Here is a 21372-nt window from a genome sequence, read left to right on the forward strand (position 1 = left end):
TATGTATATATGTATATATATATATGTATATGTATATATAAATATATATATATATATATATATATATATATATTTATATATTTATATATACAGGTAATACTACTAGCATTATAGGGGGTAAGGTTAATACAAAGATTCTACACTCAGACTCTTAGCTAATCCCGAAGGGTGATGTAACCTCAAAAACACTATCACCGAAGTTTAGAAGAAATGAAAAAGTGGTTGGGATAGCGCTAAACAGCTGCGAGTCTTATAGGGTGAAATAAATGTATATGATTTCGTATCGATTTTTATCTGAATGTGAGGGTGTCCCTGTTTTGGGTTCTCCAATTTTGAGATTACTATTTTGATATATGAGGATCCCCGGTTTATTTTGATCATATAACCGGGATAATAGAATAATTTCTATGTTTTTAGGATAGTCTTATGTCCTATGGTTTTTTATATATCTCATAGATATTATTGCAAAATATGATGAAAAAAAGAGAAAGGAGCAGATGCTTAAAGATATATGTATTTTTATTCCTATACAGATAAGATTCCTATCGTGAATTAGTTAACAGTAAAAGCTAACATATAGATGCCGGCATCTAGATTTAAAACATCATTAAAACAATTTTTTATGTAAAATTTATACTTGTTATATTCTATCAGTATTAACGCTGGTTTTAAACTATAATCGTGGTTTTATGAAAGCGGCTCTAATTGGCAACATTTAATACACAACAAAAAGTTTATTTTCCTTAACATACATGTATCGTATATTATGTGTGTTACAATTGCAATTTTCCGGTACAGATCTAGTTTTACAGTGTACTAGCTAGATAAGTGTGAATACCACGTATTTTTACTCAGACATTGATATTCCAGGTCTACGGTGGTTTGTCACAATTATAAATTGTAGTTAGTAGATTTATCTGTCATATATGCGTGTATAGGCAGATTGTCTCTTATTATAAAAACCTTGGTATATTGTCCATACTCTGGATTTCCTCAGTTAAAGTTGTGACCGGCCGGTCTTTTGGTGAAGTAGTTCCGTGTGTTCTCCCTTGTTTTCTTTCTTTGGTTTAAATCCGGGTCCTTCAGGTATTTTCTGATCCAATAGTGGATTTCTCCTCGTGTCTGTATAACCCTTAAGCCAGGTGATTGAGGCTGGAACGGTTACTGGATCCTTGGATAGGAATTACACATATGGAGTCTGTCCCTAGGAAGTGGGATATGGCTCGATGTACCTGTCCTAGCCAGCCCGAACACGGGAAAGACCTCTCACCTGTTCTTGATAAAGGCCCCAGGCTGAAACGCGTAGAGATTGCTGACAGTCACAGGATATCTAAATACAGAACCCAGCAGGTGAGAGGTCTTTCCCGTGTTCGGGCTGGCTAGGACAGGTACATCGAGCCATATCCCACTTCCTAGGGACAGACTCCATATGTGTAATTCCTATCCAAGGATCCAGTAACCGTTCCAGCCTCAATCACCTGGCTTAAGGGTTATACAGACACGAGGAGAAATCCACTATTGGATCAGAAAATACCTGAAGGACCCGGATTTAAACCAAAGAAAGAAAACAAGGGAGAACACACGGAACTACTTCACCAAAAGACCGGCCGGTCACAACTTTAACTGAGGAAATCCAGAGTATGGACAATATACCAAGGTTTTTATAATAAGAGACAATCTGCCTATACACGCATATATGACAGATAAATCTACTAACTACAATTTATAATTGTGACAAACCACCGTAGACCAGGAATATCAATGTCTGAGTAAAAATACGTGGTATTCACACTTATCTAGCTAGTACACTGTAAAACTAGATCTGTACCGGAAAATTGCAATTGTAACAAACATAATATACGATACATGTATGTTAAGGAAAATAAACTTTTTGTTGTGTATTAAATGTTGCCAATTAGAGCTGCTTTCATAAAACCACGATTATAGTTTAAAACCAGCGGTAATACTGATAGAATATAACAAGTATAAATTTTACATAAAAAATTGTTTTAATGATGTTTTAAATCTAGATGCCGGCATCTATATGTTAGCTTTTACTGTTAACTAATTCACGATAGGAATCTTATCTGTATAGGAATAAAAATACATATATCTTTAAGCATCTGCTCCTTTCTCTTATTTTCATCATATTTTGCAATAATATCTATGAGATATATAAAAAACCATAGGACATAAGACTATCCTAAAAACATAGAAATTATTCTATTATCCCGGTTATATGATCAAAATAAACCGGGGATCCTCATATATCAAAATAGTAATCTCAAAATTGGAGAACCCAAAACAGGGACACCCTCACATTCAGATAAAAATCGATACGAAATCATATACATTTATTTCACCCTATAAGACTCGCAGCTGTTTAGCGCTATCCCAACCACTTTTTCATTTCTTCAATACTACTAGCATGCTATGGAATTTTGAGCCGGCTCATAAAAGTTCATCTCTGCTACCGGGCATTTGAGTGTTGATACACGCTCCGTTTTTTTTGGGAACAATATGCCGTCCTTGATTCTCCTTAATTATTTATTTACTGATCCGGTACTGGATTTAAAAGATATATGCGAGAGTCAATGTGTGGCAAAATAAACAACCAGTTGCTCCAATCACATATGCTACATTCCAGCAATCCTCAGGGTACAAGGCTTACTGCTGCACGGCTTACCTTCACTTCATTCACACACTCCACGGGTATTTTCCAGACAGGAACTCTTCCGCTGTGTGTCTCACTGTGATGTATACGGCCAATGCAGCTCTTCACTTGCCCAGATTGTAACACTTGATATTGTTATCACCAACCTCACAGCTGTTTCACCATGAAGGCGTCCTCCACGCTGTGTCTGTTCCAAACATTACGCGTTTCGCCCCTCCGCCTTTCCAGGCTGAACTTAGGGCTTCATCAGATGTGTCAGGTTAGACAGCTGAGCTGGATTTTAAACACTTGTGCGGATACATTGTTACAACCCCTTCTAAGGTTTCTTAAAGGGGAATGATATTATGCATGTTAATGCATTGGCTACAAATTGATAACGGCATTTAGATATAAACAACTAAACTATACATTGTGGCTATTTACAATTCCCAAACTTTTTGAAAGGAAATTACAATACAAGTGATGACAATCAGCACTAACATTTCTACTTAAACATCGATTAGCAAATAAGTAGTACACTATATCATACAGTGCTACAATTTTTATTGCTTTATTATTAGACACATGATAAAACACATATCATTTTCACAATGTTTAGTAAAACATTTTATATATATTTTTTGGATTGCTAGCACATAACACGGTACCCATTAGTATTCTGAGTCCCCCCTGCCCTAGTATCATAATGTGTGTGTGTGTGTGTGTGTGTGTATGTATGTATGTATGTATGTATGTATGTGTATATATATATATATATTATATATATATATATATATATATATATATATATATTAATAAAAATTAAATCTTTTTTTATTTGAGGGACATAGGAATGTAAAATATAGGTAACAGCGATTCGGGTTTTGTGATTTAGGTCTAACGTGATGTTGGGTTAGCGCACATGAAGAATTACTCATTTACATAACATTATTGAAAAATTACATATAAAATATTGAAAGAATAATTATTTAAAATTATTTTACATACTGTAATATATATATATATATATATATATATATATATTATATATATATATATATATATATACACACTATGGGTTATTTAGAATTTTTACATTATGTTTTATAATTTTTAATTATTAATTTTTTTAATATTTATATGTAATATTTTCTAACTTTATTTTTGCCACACGTGATGTTAGTTCATTGTACACTTCTATAGAACATAAATTAGAGTTTGAGGCAGTTAACCTAATGACAAGGGAATACCACTTTGTTAATACAATTTTATTTTGACGAGTATAGAGTTTATTCCTACTCAAAGAAAAATTGTCTTTAATGGTGCCTGTTTTCCATCAGGTATGTGGTACATACTGCGTTAAATCTAAATCGTGAAACACAAATATTTTACATTCTTATGTTCTTCACATAGAAAAAAATTAATAATGTTTATTATTAAATATATATTTATATATATAGCAATCTACTAATGGCAAGAAATTTGAGATTTATGATGTGATTAAAAGTAATGCAGTGCTTAATTGTTGAGATATATATATATATATGCGAAAATCAATAAAAGATAACAGCACACTGATTAGGTTTCTATCTACAATATCGTCTATATAGACATACCCTTACATGTGTGACCATGAATAAATCTGGTTAATATTTTAGCCCCTATGAAAAAATGTTCTATGCACAAAAAGTTCTTTTTCATAAACTTAAACAGTCCAATATATTGTGGTGATAAAGTAGAAGATGGCCTTCTTACCAGATATTACCTCGATCATATGAGCTAATATATGTGTTCATAGGAAGATAGGAACTCTTCATAGGCTTCCACTGTCAGGTTACTTCTAACCGTATTCCCGTGGATGTTAGTCCCAGCCTTATTCCTAGGATCGTTTTGCTTCTGTTGTAATTTGGTGTGCTCCGGATTATATGGTAGAAAGTTTCAACCTTTGCTTTTTTATTTCCTGTTGCTTGGTGTCCTCCAGGAGTATGGTTATGGCCTGTTTATTTCAGTGATGGTTCCATAAGAGAAAAAAGGAAAACACATAGCGTAATTCTGTTATAAAATGTATTTATTTTTGTACCTAAAATAAATTTGCACTTACATTCAAAAACCTCAATCCTTGATGAGGTAAGCTTTCAAACACATAAATGAGGGGTGTGGAATATAGTTGGATATATTTGCCGTATAAAGGCTGCCTCTGGTCCGTTGCAATTCTCTATTGCCACATGGCACATTAAATATTCCAAAATCCCTTGTTGTAAATAGTGCTGTTTCATACTATATTCTGAAGTATGTATTCTAGGCTTAGTATCGTTAATGCATACAAGCAATGAGTGTATAATAGTGCTAAGCCAATAAATAACGTGATAAGCAGTTAAAAACTTATTTCTAAAATCCTGAATAGTCACTATATAATATATACTGTACTGTATAGCTGCTACAAAACTGCCGGCATCAAATTCTGTACGTCCACTCACGGTAAATCCTTACGCGTTTCAAAGTTTTTGTCAACTTCTTCATCAGAGGAATTAGTGTGCATGTACAGATACCCGGCAGAGACCTTTAAAGGATGACCGAGTGGACGTAATTTTACTATACGTTGGCGTCATTACGTCATATAGAGCGGGCAGCCTGTAGTAGACTTTGTTAGTATTGTTTCCTTGGTAACGTTTCTGTTTTAGCATCTTGTGACCTCAACTTCCAATCACTGGTGTTGTTTGATAGAAATGCTTGCTTCGTTTTGCATATGACAGCTTATTAGGAACATAAGTATAAACCTTATTGGGTATCGATCTAGTATGAATTCCTATCTGTTGCCATTGTACAATCATTGTTTGTAGGCCTATCGCTTATGTATATACAATTATACAATGTTGTACAATGTATGAAACGTTGCATTTCCTTATTACCGGATATTTCTAAAACTTGAAAATATTTTTCGGTATACCATTATTGAGAGATACTCTTGTAAGCACACCCACATCATACTATATATATATATAACTATATATATAATATATAATATATATATATATATATATATATTAGATTTTAGGCTATATCTTTTTTAAGATATAGTATCCACTGGTAACATATCTGTCTAGTTTTAAATATATATGATTTTGTTGTGTTATAAGATTTTTATTTTATAACTTATTTCCTCAAGAATTTATCTACCTGTGCAATGATACTAATGTTGATATTTTTCTGTACTTTTGTAATTTACATCATTTCAAAAGTAAATTGAAAAAATTATTATCTTAATTGGATTATTTAGCATGTCTTTATTTTTGTTAAATATATAAATGTAAAAAAAAAAGAATTTTCAACATAAATTTTAATACACAATTTTCATATATTTACTTACATTACTGTAATACTCTAATATAAACATTGATTCTGATGAATTACTTGCGCACACACAAATGTCTATTAATAGAGTATATATACAGGTACCTTTATCAAAACAACTGTACACAAATGTCTCTAGTGGTAACATATAACATGTAACAGGAAATGATAACGGTGACATAATTTTTACTACTTACTATTGACAAAACATAATCCTGAAATATTTATATTATTTAAAACTTTACAAATGGAAAACAATTGTGTTTGTCGACCGTATTTCTCTTCCTTTGACATTCCTTATTAGTTTTACAAAATCAGACAAAAAAAAGAAAGAAAAATCAAAAAACAAAACACATTGAGTGAGCCAATGAAAAGAAGCCCATATCTGCAGCCACCAATCATCAGCTAGCTCCCAGTGGTGCATTGCTGCTAATGAGCCTACCTAGGTATGATTTAAACAAAGGATACCAAGAAAAGCAAGGAAATTAGATAATTGACGTAAATTGGAAAGTTGTTAAAAATTGTATGTTTTTTGTGAGTCATGAAAAAAAAATGTTGTTTCATGTCTCTTTAATGGTGAAACAAGAAAAATGATAGTTATCTGAGTATTGTACATCAAGCAAAGGTCCCTGAGCGTTTCCTATTCATACACCTATTATTTCGTAAAGCTTCACAGTGTCATATCATTTTCCTCAATTTGCTATGCTTCAGTAGTTCACAAATAGCCTTATGTGCACTCCACTTATAATCTAGCCCTAGATGTTTAATAAATTTAGACTATATATATATATATATATATATATATATATATATAATATCTAAAATTGTGTCTGTGGACATTTTAGAGTGTTTTGCACATGTGCAAGAGAAAATAATTATTTTAAATCATCTTAGTATACTGTAAAACATGTTGCAAAGTCCAAATTTGCACTTTCAGAGCACCCTTTGTATGCTGAATTTGATGTGCAGGACCTTTATGTATGATTGTCCCACTGCTCAGATCCGATCTAAACTTTTTCTTATATGGAAATGTTGTTATTGCTTGCATTGTGACCATTTAGAAATTAAAAAACATAGATCAAGTAACAAAAAAAAACAAACAAACCCACTAACAAACGGGATCAAAACAAATTGGGGTTGACCCCTTTGTGTTTGAATTATTTAGGTAATAATATTTACCATTGGTGGTTGTGCTAAAGAGGATCAAAGTTGGCAGTTGTTACGATCACCACAAGACTTAAAGGGACAGTCTACACCAGAATTGTTATTGTTTAAAAAGACAGATAATCCTTTTATTACCCATTCTGTCAGTATATGGCCAGGTTATAATACAATCTATTTAATAATTATTCTTTAAAATAAACCCCCAATACAAATGCATATACCAAGACAATAAAATTAATGTAAATTCCTAAATTCTTTATATTAGTTAAAATTTATAGACACATTGAAATATATTTGTAGAAAACCAGATATGAATCAATACTATACATATTTAAACTATTATAATATGCTATGCAAAGATCATAAAAGTTGCCTTATTCACAATAGTCTCTCAAATCAGAGTTGCATTTAAAATACTACAATGAGATATCAGAATCTGAGCTACTAACATTCAGACTGGTATAATTAAGTTATTTAACCCACAAATGATTCTAATACAATTCTAATTAGAACATCAGAAGTATATATATATTCTTAATGTAAACAGTCAGTTTAAACGCCAATTTATCTAAGCTGAAATAAATCCTTAATTACTTATAATTAAGACCAATTCTAAAATATATATATATTTGCAAAGATAAATTACTTAGCACTAAGGATAAGTTTTAAAATGCAATTTATTCCTTTAAGTCTGCTAACTACAGCAACAATGGATGTTTGTTTTAAATATTACCTATATTTAGCAACCTCTTATGCTTTACCAGATAATCCTATATAATAAAAGGCCAAGCGTGTTTGTCCGAAGCTGTCATGCGCAGTAGAGACTGTGCATGAGGACAAACACACCTGGCCTTAGAGTCCCTACCTGAACAGCCGGTGCGGGGAAATTGGGCATGGCCGGGCGTGACTGCGCGTGGTCGAGGGATAAAGGGTAGAGAGATAGAAAGAGAAGGGGAGAGAGATAGAAAGAGAAGGGGAGAGAGATAGAAAGAGAAGGGGAGAGAGATAGAAAGAGAAGGGGAGAGAGATAGAAAGAGAAGGGGAGAGAGATAGAAAGAGAGGGGGAGAGAGATAGAAAGAGAGGGGGAGAGAACAAAATAGATGGGAAAGAGCAAGGGAGGGGGGAGAGAGAGCAAAATAGATGGGAAAGAGCAAGAGAGGGGGGAATGAGCAAAATAGAGGGAAGAGAGAGAGAGCAAAAGAGAGGGGGGAGAGAGAGCGCAAAAGAGAGGGGGGAGAGAGAGCGCAAAAGAGAGGGGGGAGAGAGAGAGCGCAAAAGAAAGGGGGGAGAGAGAGAGCGCAAAAGAGAAGCGGGGGAGAGAGTGCAAAAGAGAGAGACAGAGCAAAAGAGAGGGAAGGGGAGAGAGACAGAGCAAAAGAGAGGGATGGGGAGAGAGACAGAGCAAAAGAGAGGGATGGGGAGAGAGAGTGAGTAAAAGAGAGGTATGGGGAGAGAGAGCGCAAAAGAGAGGGGGGAGAGAGTGAGCACAAAAGAGAGGGAGAGAGAGAGAGCGCGAAAGAGAGGGGGAGAGAGAGTGCAAAAGAGAAGGGGAGAGAGCGCAAAAGAGGGGGGGGAGAGAGAGCGCAAAAGAGAGGGGGAGAGAGCAAAAGAGAGGGGGGGATAGAGAGAGCCAAAGAGAGGGGGTAGAGAGAGCAAAAGAGAGGGGGAGGGAGAGAGCGCAAGGGGCGGGACTGCAGTACTGCACAAAATGGCCCATGTGAACAGGCTTTAGGACTAGTCAATGAATATTCCAATTACCAGAATTTTCACTGTATGTCCAATTCACCTCAGAATACAAAAGGAGTATTTTGCATGTGGAAAAAAAATTGGTAGCTATTTTTCTTACAGTAACTGTGTCCCCATGCAGCAGTTATCCGTCCAGGGTTTCAGCAAAAAGTTCACCCAGCCTCTCTCCATGCTTGGGGTTAAATCATGTGATATAACCCCACCCCTTTTTGTTCTGTACCATCATTGGTGAATTGAAAAGGCCCTTAACGGAGCTGAACATCTCATTGGTTCCCTGGAAATGCATGGTTGCTAGGGAAACGCATCTTTGTTAACAACCAAATGCCTTTTGGCTGTAATACTGGATTTAGGCCATCGGGGGCAGCAGACCGAGACAAACAGTTTCATTCAATTATGTTAGCAGAAAATTACAGATTCTTGTATATTTTTAATATATACACTATAATTTGATATTAATAAACTGTGTGTATAATATTCATAGGACCATATAGTGTTATTTTCTCTGATCATTTTAATATCAGGCATAAGTATATTTTTAATAATCATATTACTACTGCCCCAAAATTATAGCATTTAAAATCCTAAAATATATATTCATACAAACACAGCATGTCTTACATTCCCAACAATTATTTTTTTTAACACACAGATCCATGTTCACGGCTAACATTCAATGGATATCTTAAATTGACTGTATTGTTATTTATTAACTCAGCATATGTATCCCAATTTGTCATTTAGATGTCTGAAATAAAATAATGTTGTTAAAAAAGTTCATTTTAAATCCTTATAACATGCTATGCTTCCAAAATATATAGGTTAAGACATGTTCATATTTAAGATGTTTTCTGAATATATATATATATATATATATATATATATATATATATATAGTGATGTCACAAACTGTTCGCCCGCGAACGGTTCTCTGCGAACATAGCTTGTTCGCGTTCGCGTTTGTGGGCGAACACATGGCGATGTTCGATCCGCCCCTATGTGTCATCATTGTGGAAACTTTGACCCTTTATGTCACAGCCGCCTGACACATTAGAGCCAATCAACATCAGACACTCCCTCACAGACCCTCCCAGCTACTCGGAATCCGCAATTTTAGACTCATAACGACCTTGCTTTCTTAATGAGAGGACGTGTTGTGTTTTTGCTCCTGACATTAATAGGAAAAACATAGCTAGGCTAGTGTATTTACAGTCCAGAAGGACTCCACTCATCTCTGCTGCAAGCACAGCACCCCAAAAAGCCCTTTTTAGGGCTATATTTCGTGACGTCTTTTTTTTTTTTTTCTTTATTAGCATTTGCCTGGCTTTCAGGCTGTGTGTTTAAGGCTCACAGCATATGTATGATGTGACTACTGCCACCACTGATATCTTCCTAACAACATTAGTTTAAATTTAACTAACCAAAAAATTTAATTATTTTTCTAGTGTAATTTTTTTTCATTTTCTATCAGGCCAGTGTCACACAGCATATAGAAAAAACACATGTGCAAAGTCCGTGTGTGTAGTTAGGCAAATGGATATAAATATGTCCAACGTATTCTGTATAGTCAGATAAAAGAGGTATAACACATTGCTTCAGTATACACAGCAGAGAAGGGTAGGAATAAATGGACAGCGATATCAAAACCAGTCCTGACTCACCACTCCAAGGAAGGCTATTACGGCAATTCTCCGCACGGTAAGTGGGTATACAGCCACCATCCACTTCACACAGTCAGAGGACGTATTGCTCACCTCTATGGTGTAGACATCAGCTCCGTGGCAATACACCTTTCCACGAGGTCTGAGCGTTCTCTCCTCCTCGGCGTCTCCGGCCAGCATGTACCTTCTCAGCACTTCCGGGTGACGTCAGACGCTGTCCCTTCCAATTCGCTTGCGTAGTACTCCAAATGCTGTGTATACAACCCCTATTGACCGGACAAAAATCCAAAGCTGGGAATAATCTTGTTCCTTCACAGGATAGGAGGGCTCCTCTCCCTCCCAAAGTAGTAGAAAAAACGATCCAAAGAACAAAGGAGTATATATTAAAAAGTCAATTCTTTATTGTAAGATTAAAAAGTATGGGCATCAAAATAGGGGTAAAGGAAGAAAAGAGCAGGTCTTACGCGTTTCGGCAAGGTTCAGCCGTACTCATAGACCATACATGCTCACAGGTGATACAAACTTATATACCTTACAAAGATTACCCATTGGTTAAAACATCACACACCTCCTAAACACCCTTTTAGAAGGGATAATATCACAAACATTATATACATATATGTAGAAAATTGGTGATTTAACACCAATACTCAATGGCTTTGTATATGTTAATGAATAATTGAAATAAAATAAAATAAAGAAAAATACCTAATTCAATGTAAATATGTGCAAGTATATATACAACAAATGAAAAACAAAACAAAACAAAATAAAGCAAAATATGTACAGACCAAGAAATAATAAAATAGAAGAAACCTATAGGTATAGATCTAATCAGATGATCACACTAATGGATGGCAGATATATATATTGGATATATATTGAATATATAATTGTATATATTAAAGTTGATAATTCAGTCAATAATAATAGATTATCTGAATAAATACTAAACATATACATGATCATTATAACTTAATATACATAGTAATGAATATACATAGCTAAATATACAATTTATTCAATATAATTACCAAATATATTTTTATAGAGATAATAGGTTCAGTGGTATACATATAGATTAATTCTCCCAAAAGTTAATAAGGTCATTCTCTGAATTAAAGCCATCAGGTTTTAATGTGCACAGTTTATGGATCCAATAAACCTCCTGGCGTGCCAGGGTGGACCATTTATCACCACCTCTGGGATTATTCTTAATGATTTCTATGGCATTCCATTTAAAACTGCACACATTTCCATGATGAATATCTATAAAATGACTTGCTAGATCAGAGCAATGTTGTTCATTTCTAATGTATCCCAAATGTTCACGGATGCGAGTACGAATATCATGGGAGGTCATACCCACGTACTGGATTTTATGTTCCGTGCAGCAGATGAGATACACTATATATGAAGAAGAGCAATTGATGCATCCCCTAGTATCAAACATCTGGTTAGTAACATAGGAACTAAAAGAACTACCTATCTTAATATGTTCACAGGCTTTACAATTCTTTCCACATTTATAAGTTCCATTATGTCTAAGCCAAGAGCTTTGACTATCAGGTTTACGCAACTGGCTAGGTGAGATCAAATTACCCAATGTAAGCCCCCTTTTGTATGTAAACCTGCATCCCCCTTTGACCACATCCTTAAGAGCGTCATCTCCATATAACATAGGTAAATATTTTTTAACTATGTTACAAATTTGATAGTATTGATTAGAATACCTTGTAATAAAATTAGGTTTGTTGTCGAATTTGGTCTTTCTATCACTGGACTTATCAACTACTGAGAGTAAACTACTTCTATCACATTGTGTTGCATAATCATGAGCCTGTTTGATAACTTTCTTACAATAACCCCTCTTACGGAGTCTAGTGCCTAGATTGTTACACTCAGAATTGAATACTTGTTCATTTGAACAAATTCTTCGATTTCTCAGGAACTGTCCCTTCGCTATAACCCTGAAACACATGTCTTGGATGGGAGCTGGAAGAATGTAGGATTGAATTTCCAGCTATTGGTTTACGAAACAATTGAGTTTCAACTTTATCAGAGTTCCCATCAATGACCAACTCCACATCCAAGAAATGTATTTTATGCTTTTGCCATTCATAGGTAAACTTAATCTCAGGGATGCAAGAATTAAGATACCCAACAAATCTCTGAGCCTCAGAGGAATTGAATTTAGTAAGAAATATAAGATCGTCTATAAATCTTTTGTAGCAAACAATTCCCCCAGATGAGTCGACATTAGGTCCAAAGAGGTATTTATACTCAAACCAGCCCATAAATAAATTGGCATATGAGGGGGGCGAATTTCGCCCCCATGGCTGTACCTCTCAATTGGACGTAATACGATCCCTCAAACTGGAAGTAATTGCGCTCCAAAAGAAAACGGATAGATCTAATAATGAAGTCTTTAGCCTCATTTGAATAGTTAGTAAGCCGATTAAGAAAAAAGGCCACAGCTTCCAGGCCCAGGGTGTGTGGTATAGAGGTGTATAAAGCTACCACATCCACTGTTAACCAACTCATATTTTCCACCACCTGCACATCCTCAATAACATTTAACAAGTGTGTAGTGTCTCTCAAAAAGCTGGGAAGAGAAGAAACCAAGGGTTGCAAAATGCTGTCAATCCACTCTGACAGATGTTCAAAAAGTGAGCCAATTCCTGCAACTATTGGTCTTCCCTTTATGTTAACTACACTCTTATGAGTCTTGGGCAGGTGGTGGAAAATAGGAATGATGGGGTCGGTAATGAATAGGAACTCAAATGTGTCCTTGTCAATAATACCAAGGTGAAGGCCATCATCTAATAAATCTCTTAACTGTTTTTGAAAACACAAAGTAGGGTTTCTACTTAATCTTCTATAGGAGGATAGATCATTCAGCTGTCGTTCAGCTTCAGATATATACATCTGTCTATCCATTACAACGATGTTCCCCCCCTTATCAGAGTTTTTCACCACAATTGACAAATTATTCTGCAATGATGTTACTGCCTCTTTTTCCTTTCTAGTAAGATTTGAGTATTGTTCGCTGGACGTTTCATCCAGCTTTTTTAGGTCCTCAAGGACTCTCTTATGGAAACTTTCAAGTATTCTACCTCTAGATTGGACTGGGTAGAATTTGGATCTATTTTTAAATCTAGGAGAACATAGCGATACGGTATCCATAGCTTGCTCACACTCCAATTCCTGGAGAGAAGCTAAATCGCACATATCTCTAAATTGAAAAAGAGAGCCAATATTGTTGGTGCCACTATTATCAACATATGTGGGATTGTTTACTCCTTCAATACCATTAAAGTGTCTACGAAGAGTAAGATTACGTATAAACCTATTTAGGTCAAGAATAGTTTGAAACATATCAAATTTTTTAGTAGGGCAAAAGCCCAAACCCTTATTAAGTACTTTAAGTTCAGATTCAGTAAGGGTATGTGAAGAAACATTAATAACCAAATTGTCATTTACTTCCTGGTGAGCTCTCTCAGGGCATACCTGTTCATTCCTCTCTGGTTCCCTGTGTTCTCTGTCCCTCCCCCACCCCTTGTTTTTAGGGCCGACCGAAAAACCTGACCCAGAGGGGGTACCCCCTTGCTATTTTTAGGGGCAGTGACCTGTACAATGTCAGAGTTAGTATTCAAAGCTTGTTTAATCTGTGTACTCTTTTTTGCACTGTTTTTATTATTAGTGCTTACAGCTTTGGGTATGGTACCTGTGGAATTAATAGGTTTAATGGTCTCCGTATGTGTAGTGATTGTATTACTACTGTCTGCTTGTACAGGATCATTATCCTCCTGTTGTCTATTCTCAATGTTATAGTTAAGATCTGGTTCACATTCTGAATTTGACCCTTCCTCATAAGAGGTAGAAAAATTAGACAGAGAATCATCATCTGTGCTCACATTTCCATTAAAGGACACTTTTTTCTGGTTCCTATTCTTTTTTCTCCATCTCCTGCGTTTGTAACCCCTATTACCTTCACTGTTTTCAGTATCCAATCCCTGATTATCTTTCTGATTGTATGGTAGTGCTCTACGTCTGTGAATTTTATACCACAAAAAGACATTCCCTGTGGAATAGTCCTTTTGATCACGTAAGAATTTCACATGTTTGGCCTGTATGATATCATTTTTGCTAGTTTCAATCACCTCCTGCAACATTTTATCATATTCACCATATCCCACTTCAGATTGGTGACCATTCAACTCTTGTTGTAACTGTGTTATTTCATTCCTAACAGTGGCTAATTGATCAGATTTAAATTTAACCAACATCATCATAAGCCTAATAGAGCACTCAGATAATATACTATTCCATTCCTTAATAAAGTCCTGGTCGTGGACCTCGAAAGTGGGGAATTTTTTAACCCTTAGGCCCCTCGGTATCATGTTTAAAGAGACATATTTGTTCATAATCCAGGTGTCAAGTTTAAGTCTCAATTCCTTTAAACGTAACAGTTCCAAAGAGTGAAACAAATCACTTAATTTAGTGTTGGTACAATCCAATGAAAAGAAATCTTCCAATTCAAGTCCCACTAGATCTTGGTCATCAACAGCAGCCAAAGAGAAATAACGATTTTGTGATAAATCCCCTGATGCATCCATATTTAAGGAAATTTATAAGAAATTTATAAGAAATCAATATAACGTTCACCAGCCACAATTTGCTTCACTTACAACACATGGGTGAAGAGATAATATAGAAAAAACACATGTGCAAAGTCCGTGTGTGTAGTTAGGCAAATGGATATAAATATGTCCAACGTATTCTGTATAGTCAGATAAAAGAGGTATAACACATTGCTTCAGTATACACAGCAGAGAAGGGTAGGAATAAATGGACAGCGATATCAAAACCAGTCCTGACTCACCACTCCAAGGAAGGCTATTACGGCAATTCTCCGCACGGTAAGTGGGTATACAGCCACCATCCACTTCACACAGTCAGAGGACGTATTGCTCACCTCTATGGTGTAGACATCAGCTCTGTGGCAATACACCTTTCCACGAGGTCTGAGCGTTCTCTCCTCCTCGGCGTCTCCGGCCAGCATGTACCTTCTCAGCACTTCCGGGTGACGTCAGACGCTGTCCCTTCCAATTCGCTTGCGTAGTACTCCAAATGCTGTGTATACAACCCCTATTGACCAGACAAAAATCCAAAGCTGGGAATAATCTTGTTCCTTCACAGGATAGGAGGGCTCCTCTCCCTCCCAAAGTAGTAGAAAAAACGATCCAAAGAACAAAGGAGTATATATTAAAAAGTCAATTCTTTATTGTAAGATTAAAAAGTATGGGCATCAAAATAGGGGTAAAGGAAGAAAAGAGCAGGTCTTACGCGTTTCGGCAAGGTTCAGCCGTACTCATAGACCATACATGCTCACAGGTGATACAAACTTATATACCTTACAAAGATTACCCATTGGTTAAAACATCACACACCTCCTAAACACCCTTTTAGAAGGGATAATATCACAAACATTATATACATATATGTAGAAAATTGGTGATTTAACACCAATACTCAATGGCTTTGTATATGTTAATGAATAATTGAAATAAAATAAAGAAAAATACCTAATTCAATGTAAAAATGTGCAAGTATATATACAACAAATGAAAAACAAAACAAAACAAAATAAAGCAAAATATGTACAGACCAAGAAATAATAAAATAGAAGAAACCTATAGGTATAGATCTAATCAGATGATCACACTAATGGATGGCAGATATATATATTGGATATATATTGAATATATAATTGTATATATTAAAGTTGATAATTCAGTCAATAATAATAGATTATCTGAATAAATACTAAACATATACATGATCATTATAACTTAATATACATAGTAATGAATATACATAGCTAAATATACAATTTATTCAATATAATTACCAAATATATTTTTATAGAGATAATAGGTTCAGTGGTATACATATAGATTAATTCTCCCAAAAGTTAATAAGGTCATTCTCTGAATTAAAGCCATCAGGTTTTAATGTGCACAGTTTATGGATCCAATAAACCTCCTGGCGTGCCAGGGTGGACCATTTATCACCACCTCTGGGATTATTCTTAATGATTTCTATGGCATTCCATTTAAAACTGCACACATTTCCATGATGAATATCTATAAAATGACTTGCTAGATCAGAGCAATGTTGTTCATTTCTAATGTATCCCAAATGTTCACGGATGCGAGTACGAATATCACGGGAGGTCATACCCACGTACTGGATTTTATGTTCCGTGCAGCAGATGAGATACACAATATATGAAGAAGATCAATTGATGCATCCCCTAGTATCAAACATCTGGTTAGTAACATAGGAACTAAAAGAACTACCTATCTTAATATGTTCACAGGCTTTACAATTCTTTCCACATTTATAAGTTCCATTATGTCTAAGCCAAGAGCTTTGACTATCAGGTTTACGCAACTGGCTAGGTGAGATCAAATTACCCAATGTAAGCCCCCTTTTGTATGTAAACCTGCATCCCCCTTTGACCACATCCTTAAGAGCGTCATCTCCATATAACATAGGTAAATATTTTTTAACTATGTTACAAATTTGATAGTATTGATTAGAATACCTTGTAATAAAATTAGGTTTGTTGTCGAATTTGGTCTTTCTATCACTGGACTTATCAACTACTGAGAGTAAACTACTTCTATCACATTGTGTTGCATAATCATGAGTCTGTTTGATAACTTTCTTACAATAACCCCTCTTACGGAGTCTAGTGCCTAGATTGTTACACTCAGAATTGAATACTTGTTCATTTGAACAAATTCTTCGATTTCTCAGGAACTGTCCCTTCGCTATACCCTGAAACACATGTCTTGGATGGGAGCTGGAAGAATGTAGGATTGAATTTCCAGCTATTGGTTTACGAAACAATTGAGTTTCAACTTTATCAGAGTTCCCATCAATGACCAACTCCACATCCAAGAAATGTATTTTATGCTTTTACCATTCATAGGTAAACTTAATCTCAGGGATGCAAGAATTAAGATACCCAACAAATCTCTGAGCCTCAGAGGAATTGAATTTAGTAAGAAATATAAGATCGTCTATAAATCTTTTGTAGCAAACAATTCCCCCAGATGAGTCGACATTAGGTCCAAAGAGGTATTTATACTCAAACCAGCCCATAAATAAATTGGCATATGAGGGGGCGAATTTCGCCCCCATGGCTGTACCTCTCAATTGGACGTAATACGATCCCTCAAACTGGAAGTAATTGCGCTCCAAAAGAAAACGGATAGATCTAATAATGAAGTCTTTAGCCTCATTTGAATAGTTAGTAAGCCGATTAAGAAAAAAGGCCACAGCTTCCAGGCCCAGGGTGTGTGGTATAGAGGTGTATAAAGCTACCACATCCACTGTTAACCAACTCATATTTTCCACCACCTGCACATCCTCAATAACATTTAACAAGTGTGTAGTGTCTCTCAAAAAGCTGGGAAGAGAAGAAACCAAGGGTTGCAAAATGCTGTCAATCCACTCTGACAGATGTTCAAAAAGTGAGCCAATTCCTGCAACTATTGGTCTTCCCTTTATGTTAACTACACTCTTATGAGTCTTGGGCAGGTGGTGGAAAATAGGAATGATGGGGTCGGTAATGAATAGGAACTCAAATGTGTCCTAGTCAATAATACCAAGGTGAAGGCCATCATCTAATAAATCTCTTAACTGTTTTTGAAAACACAAAGTAGGGTTTCTACTTAATCTTCTATAGGAGGATAGATCATTCAGCTGTCGTTCAGCTTCAGATATATACATCTGTCTATCCATTACAACGATGTTCCCCCCCTTATCAGAGTTTTTCACCACAATTGACAAATTATTCTGCAATGATGTTACTGCCTCTTTTTCCTTTCTAGTAAGATTTGAGTATTGTTCGCTGGACGTTTCATCCAGCTTTTTTAGGTCCTCAAGGACTCTCTTATGGAAACTTTCAAGTATTCTACCTCTAGATTGGACTGGGTAGAATTTGGATCTATTTTTAAATCTAGGAGAACATAGCAATACGGTATCCATAGCTTGCTCACACTCCAATTCCTGGAGAGAAGCTAAATCGCACATATCTCTAAATTGAAAAAGAGAGCCAATATTGTTGGTGCCACTATTATCAACATATGTGGGATTGTTTACTCCTTCAATACCATTAAAGTGTCTACGAAGAGTAAGATTACGTATAAACCTATTTAGGTCAAGAATAGTTTGAAACATATCAAATTTTTTAGTAGGGCAAAAGCCCAAACCCTTATTAAGTACTTTAAGTTCAGATTCAGTAAGGGTATGTGAAGAAACATTAATAACCAAATTGTCATTTACTTCCTGGTGAGCTCTCTCAGGGCATACCTGTTCATTCCTCTCTGGTTCCCTGTGTTCTCTGTCCCTCCCCCACCCCTTGTTTTTAGGGCCGACCGAAAAACCTGACCCAGAGGGGGTACCCCCTTGCTATTTTTAGGGGCAGTGACCTGTACAATGTCAGAGTTAGTATTCAAAGCTTGTTTAATCTGTGTACTCTTTTTTGCACTGTTTTTATTATTAGTGCTTACAGCTTTGGGTATGGTACCCGTTTTCTTTTGGAGCGCAATTACTTCCAGTTTGAGGGATCGTATTACGTCCAATTGAGAGGTACAGCCATGGGGGCGAAATTCGCCCCCTCATATGCCAATTTATTTATGGGCTGGTTTGAGTATAAATACCTCTTTGGACCTAATGTCGACTCATCTGGGGGAATTGTTTGCTACAAAAGATTTATAGACGATCTTATATTTCTTACTAAATTCAATTCCTCTGAGGCTCAGAGATTTGTTGGGTATCTTAATTCTTGCATCCCTGAGATTAAGTTTACCTATGAATGGCAAAAGCATAAAATACATTTCTTGGATGTGGAGTTGGTCATTGATGGGAACTCTGATAAAGTTGAAACTCAATTGTTTCGTAAACCAATAGCTGGAAATTCAATCCTACATTCTTCCAGCTCCCATCCAAGACATGTGTTTCAGGGTATAGCGAAGGGACAGTTCCTGAGAAATCGAAGAATTTGTTCAAATGAACAAGTATTCAATTCTGAGTGTAACAATCTAGGCACTAGACTCCGTAAGAGGGGTTATTGTAAGAAAGTTATCAAACAGGCTCATGATTATGCAACAAAATGTGATAGAAGTAGTTTACTCTCAGTAGTTGATAAGTCCAGTGATAGAAAGACCAAATTCGACAACAAACCTAATTTTATTACAAGGTATTCTAATCAATACTATCAAATTTGTAACATAGTTAAAAAATATTTACCTATGTTATATGGAGATGACGCTCTTAAGGATGTGGTCAAAGGGGGATGCAGGTTTACATACAAGAAGGGGGCTTACATTGGGTAATTTGATCTCACCTAGCCAGTTGCGTAAACCTGATAGTCAAAGCTCTTGGCTTAGACATAATGGAACTTATAAATGTGGAAAGAATTGTAAAGCCTGTGAACATATTAAGATAGGTAGTTCTTTTAGTTCCTATGTTACTAACCAGATGTTTGATACTAGGGGATGCATCAATTGCTCTTCTTCATATATAGTGTATCTCATCTGCTGCACGGAACATAAAATCCAGTACGTGGGTATGACCTCCCGTGATATTCGTACTCGCATCCGTGAACATTTGGGATACATTAGAAATGAACAACATTGCTCTGATCTAGCAAGTCATTTTATAGATATTCATCATAGAAATGTGTGCAGTTTTAAATGGAATGCCATAGAAATCATTAAGAATAATCCCAGAGGTGGTGATAAATGGTCCACCCTGGCACGCCAGGAGGTTTATTGGATCCATAAACTGTGCACATTAAAACCTGATGGCTTTAATTCAGAGAATGACCTTATTAACTTTTGGGAGAATTAATCTATATGTATACCACTGAACCTATTATCTCTATAAAAATATATTTGGTAATTATATTGAATAAATTGTATATTTAGCTATGTATATTCATTACTATGTATATTAAGTTATAATGATCATGTATATGTTTAGTATTTATTCAGATAATCTATTATTATTGACTGAATTATCAACTTTAATATATACAATTATATATTCAATATATATCCAATATATATATCTGCCATCCATTAGTGTGATCATCTGATTAGATCTATACCTATAGGTTTCTTCTATTTTATTATTTCTTGGTCTGTACATATTTTGCTTTATTTTGTTTTGTTTTGTTTTTCATTTGTTGTATATATACTTGCACATATTTACATTGAATTAGGTATTTTTCTTTATTTTATTTTATTTCAATTATTCATTAACATATACAAAGCCATTGAGTATTGGTGTTAAATCACCAATTTTCTACATATATGTATATAATGTTTGTGATATTATCCCTTCTAAAAGGGTGTTTAGGAGGTGTGTGATGTTTTAACCAATGGGTAATCTTTGTAAGGTATATAAGTTTGTATCACCTGTGAGCATGTATGGTCTATGAGTACGGCTGAACCTTGCCAAAACGCGTAAGACCTGCTCTTTTCTTCCTTTACCCCTATTTTGATGCCCATACTTTTTAATCTTACAATAAAGAATTGACTTTTTAATATATACTCCTTTGTTCTTTGGATCGTTTTTTCTATCACACAGCATATACTCTGGTTCATTGCTCTGTGCCAGCCAGCAGCCAGCAGTGTTAATATCCGTTTATAACATTATTTTTAATTTAAAAAAAAAACACAAAAAAATATTTTTCTAGTGTAATCTAATTACATTTA

Source organism: Bombina bombina, chromosome 2 (assembly GCF_027579735.1).
Source record: "Bombina bombina isolate aBomBom1 chromosome 2, aBomBom1.pri, whole genome shotgun sequence".
NCBI lineage: Eukaryota > Metazoa > Chordata > Amphibia > Anura > Bombinatoridae > Bombina > Bombina bombina.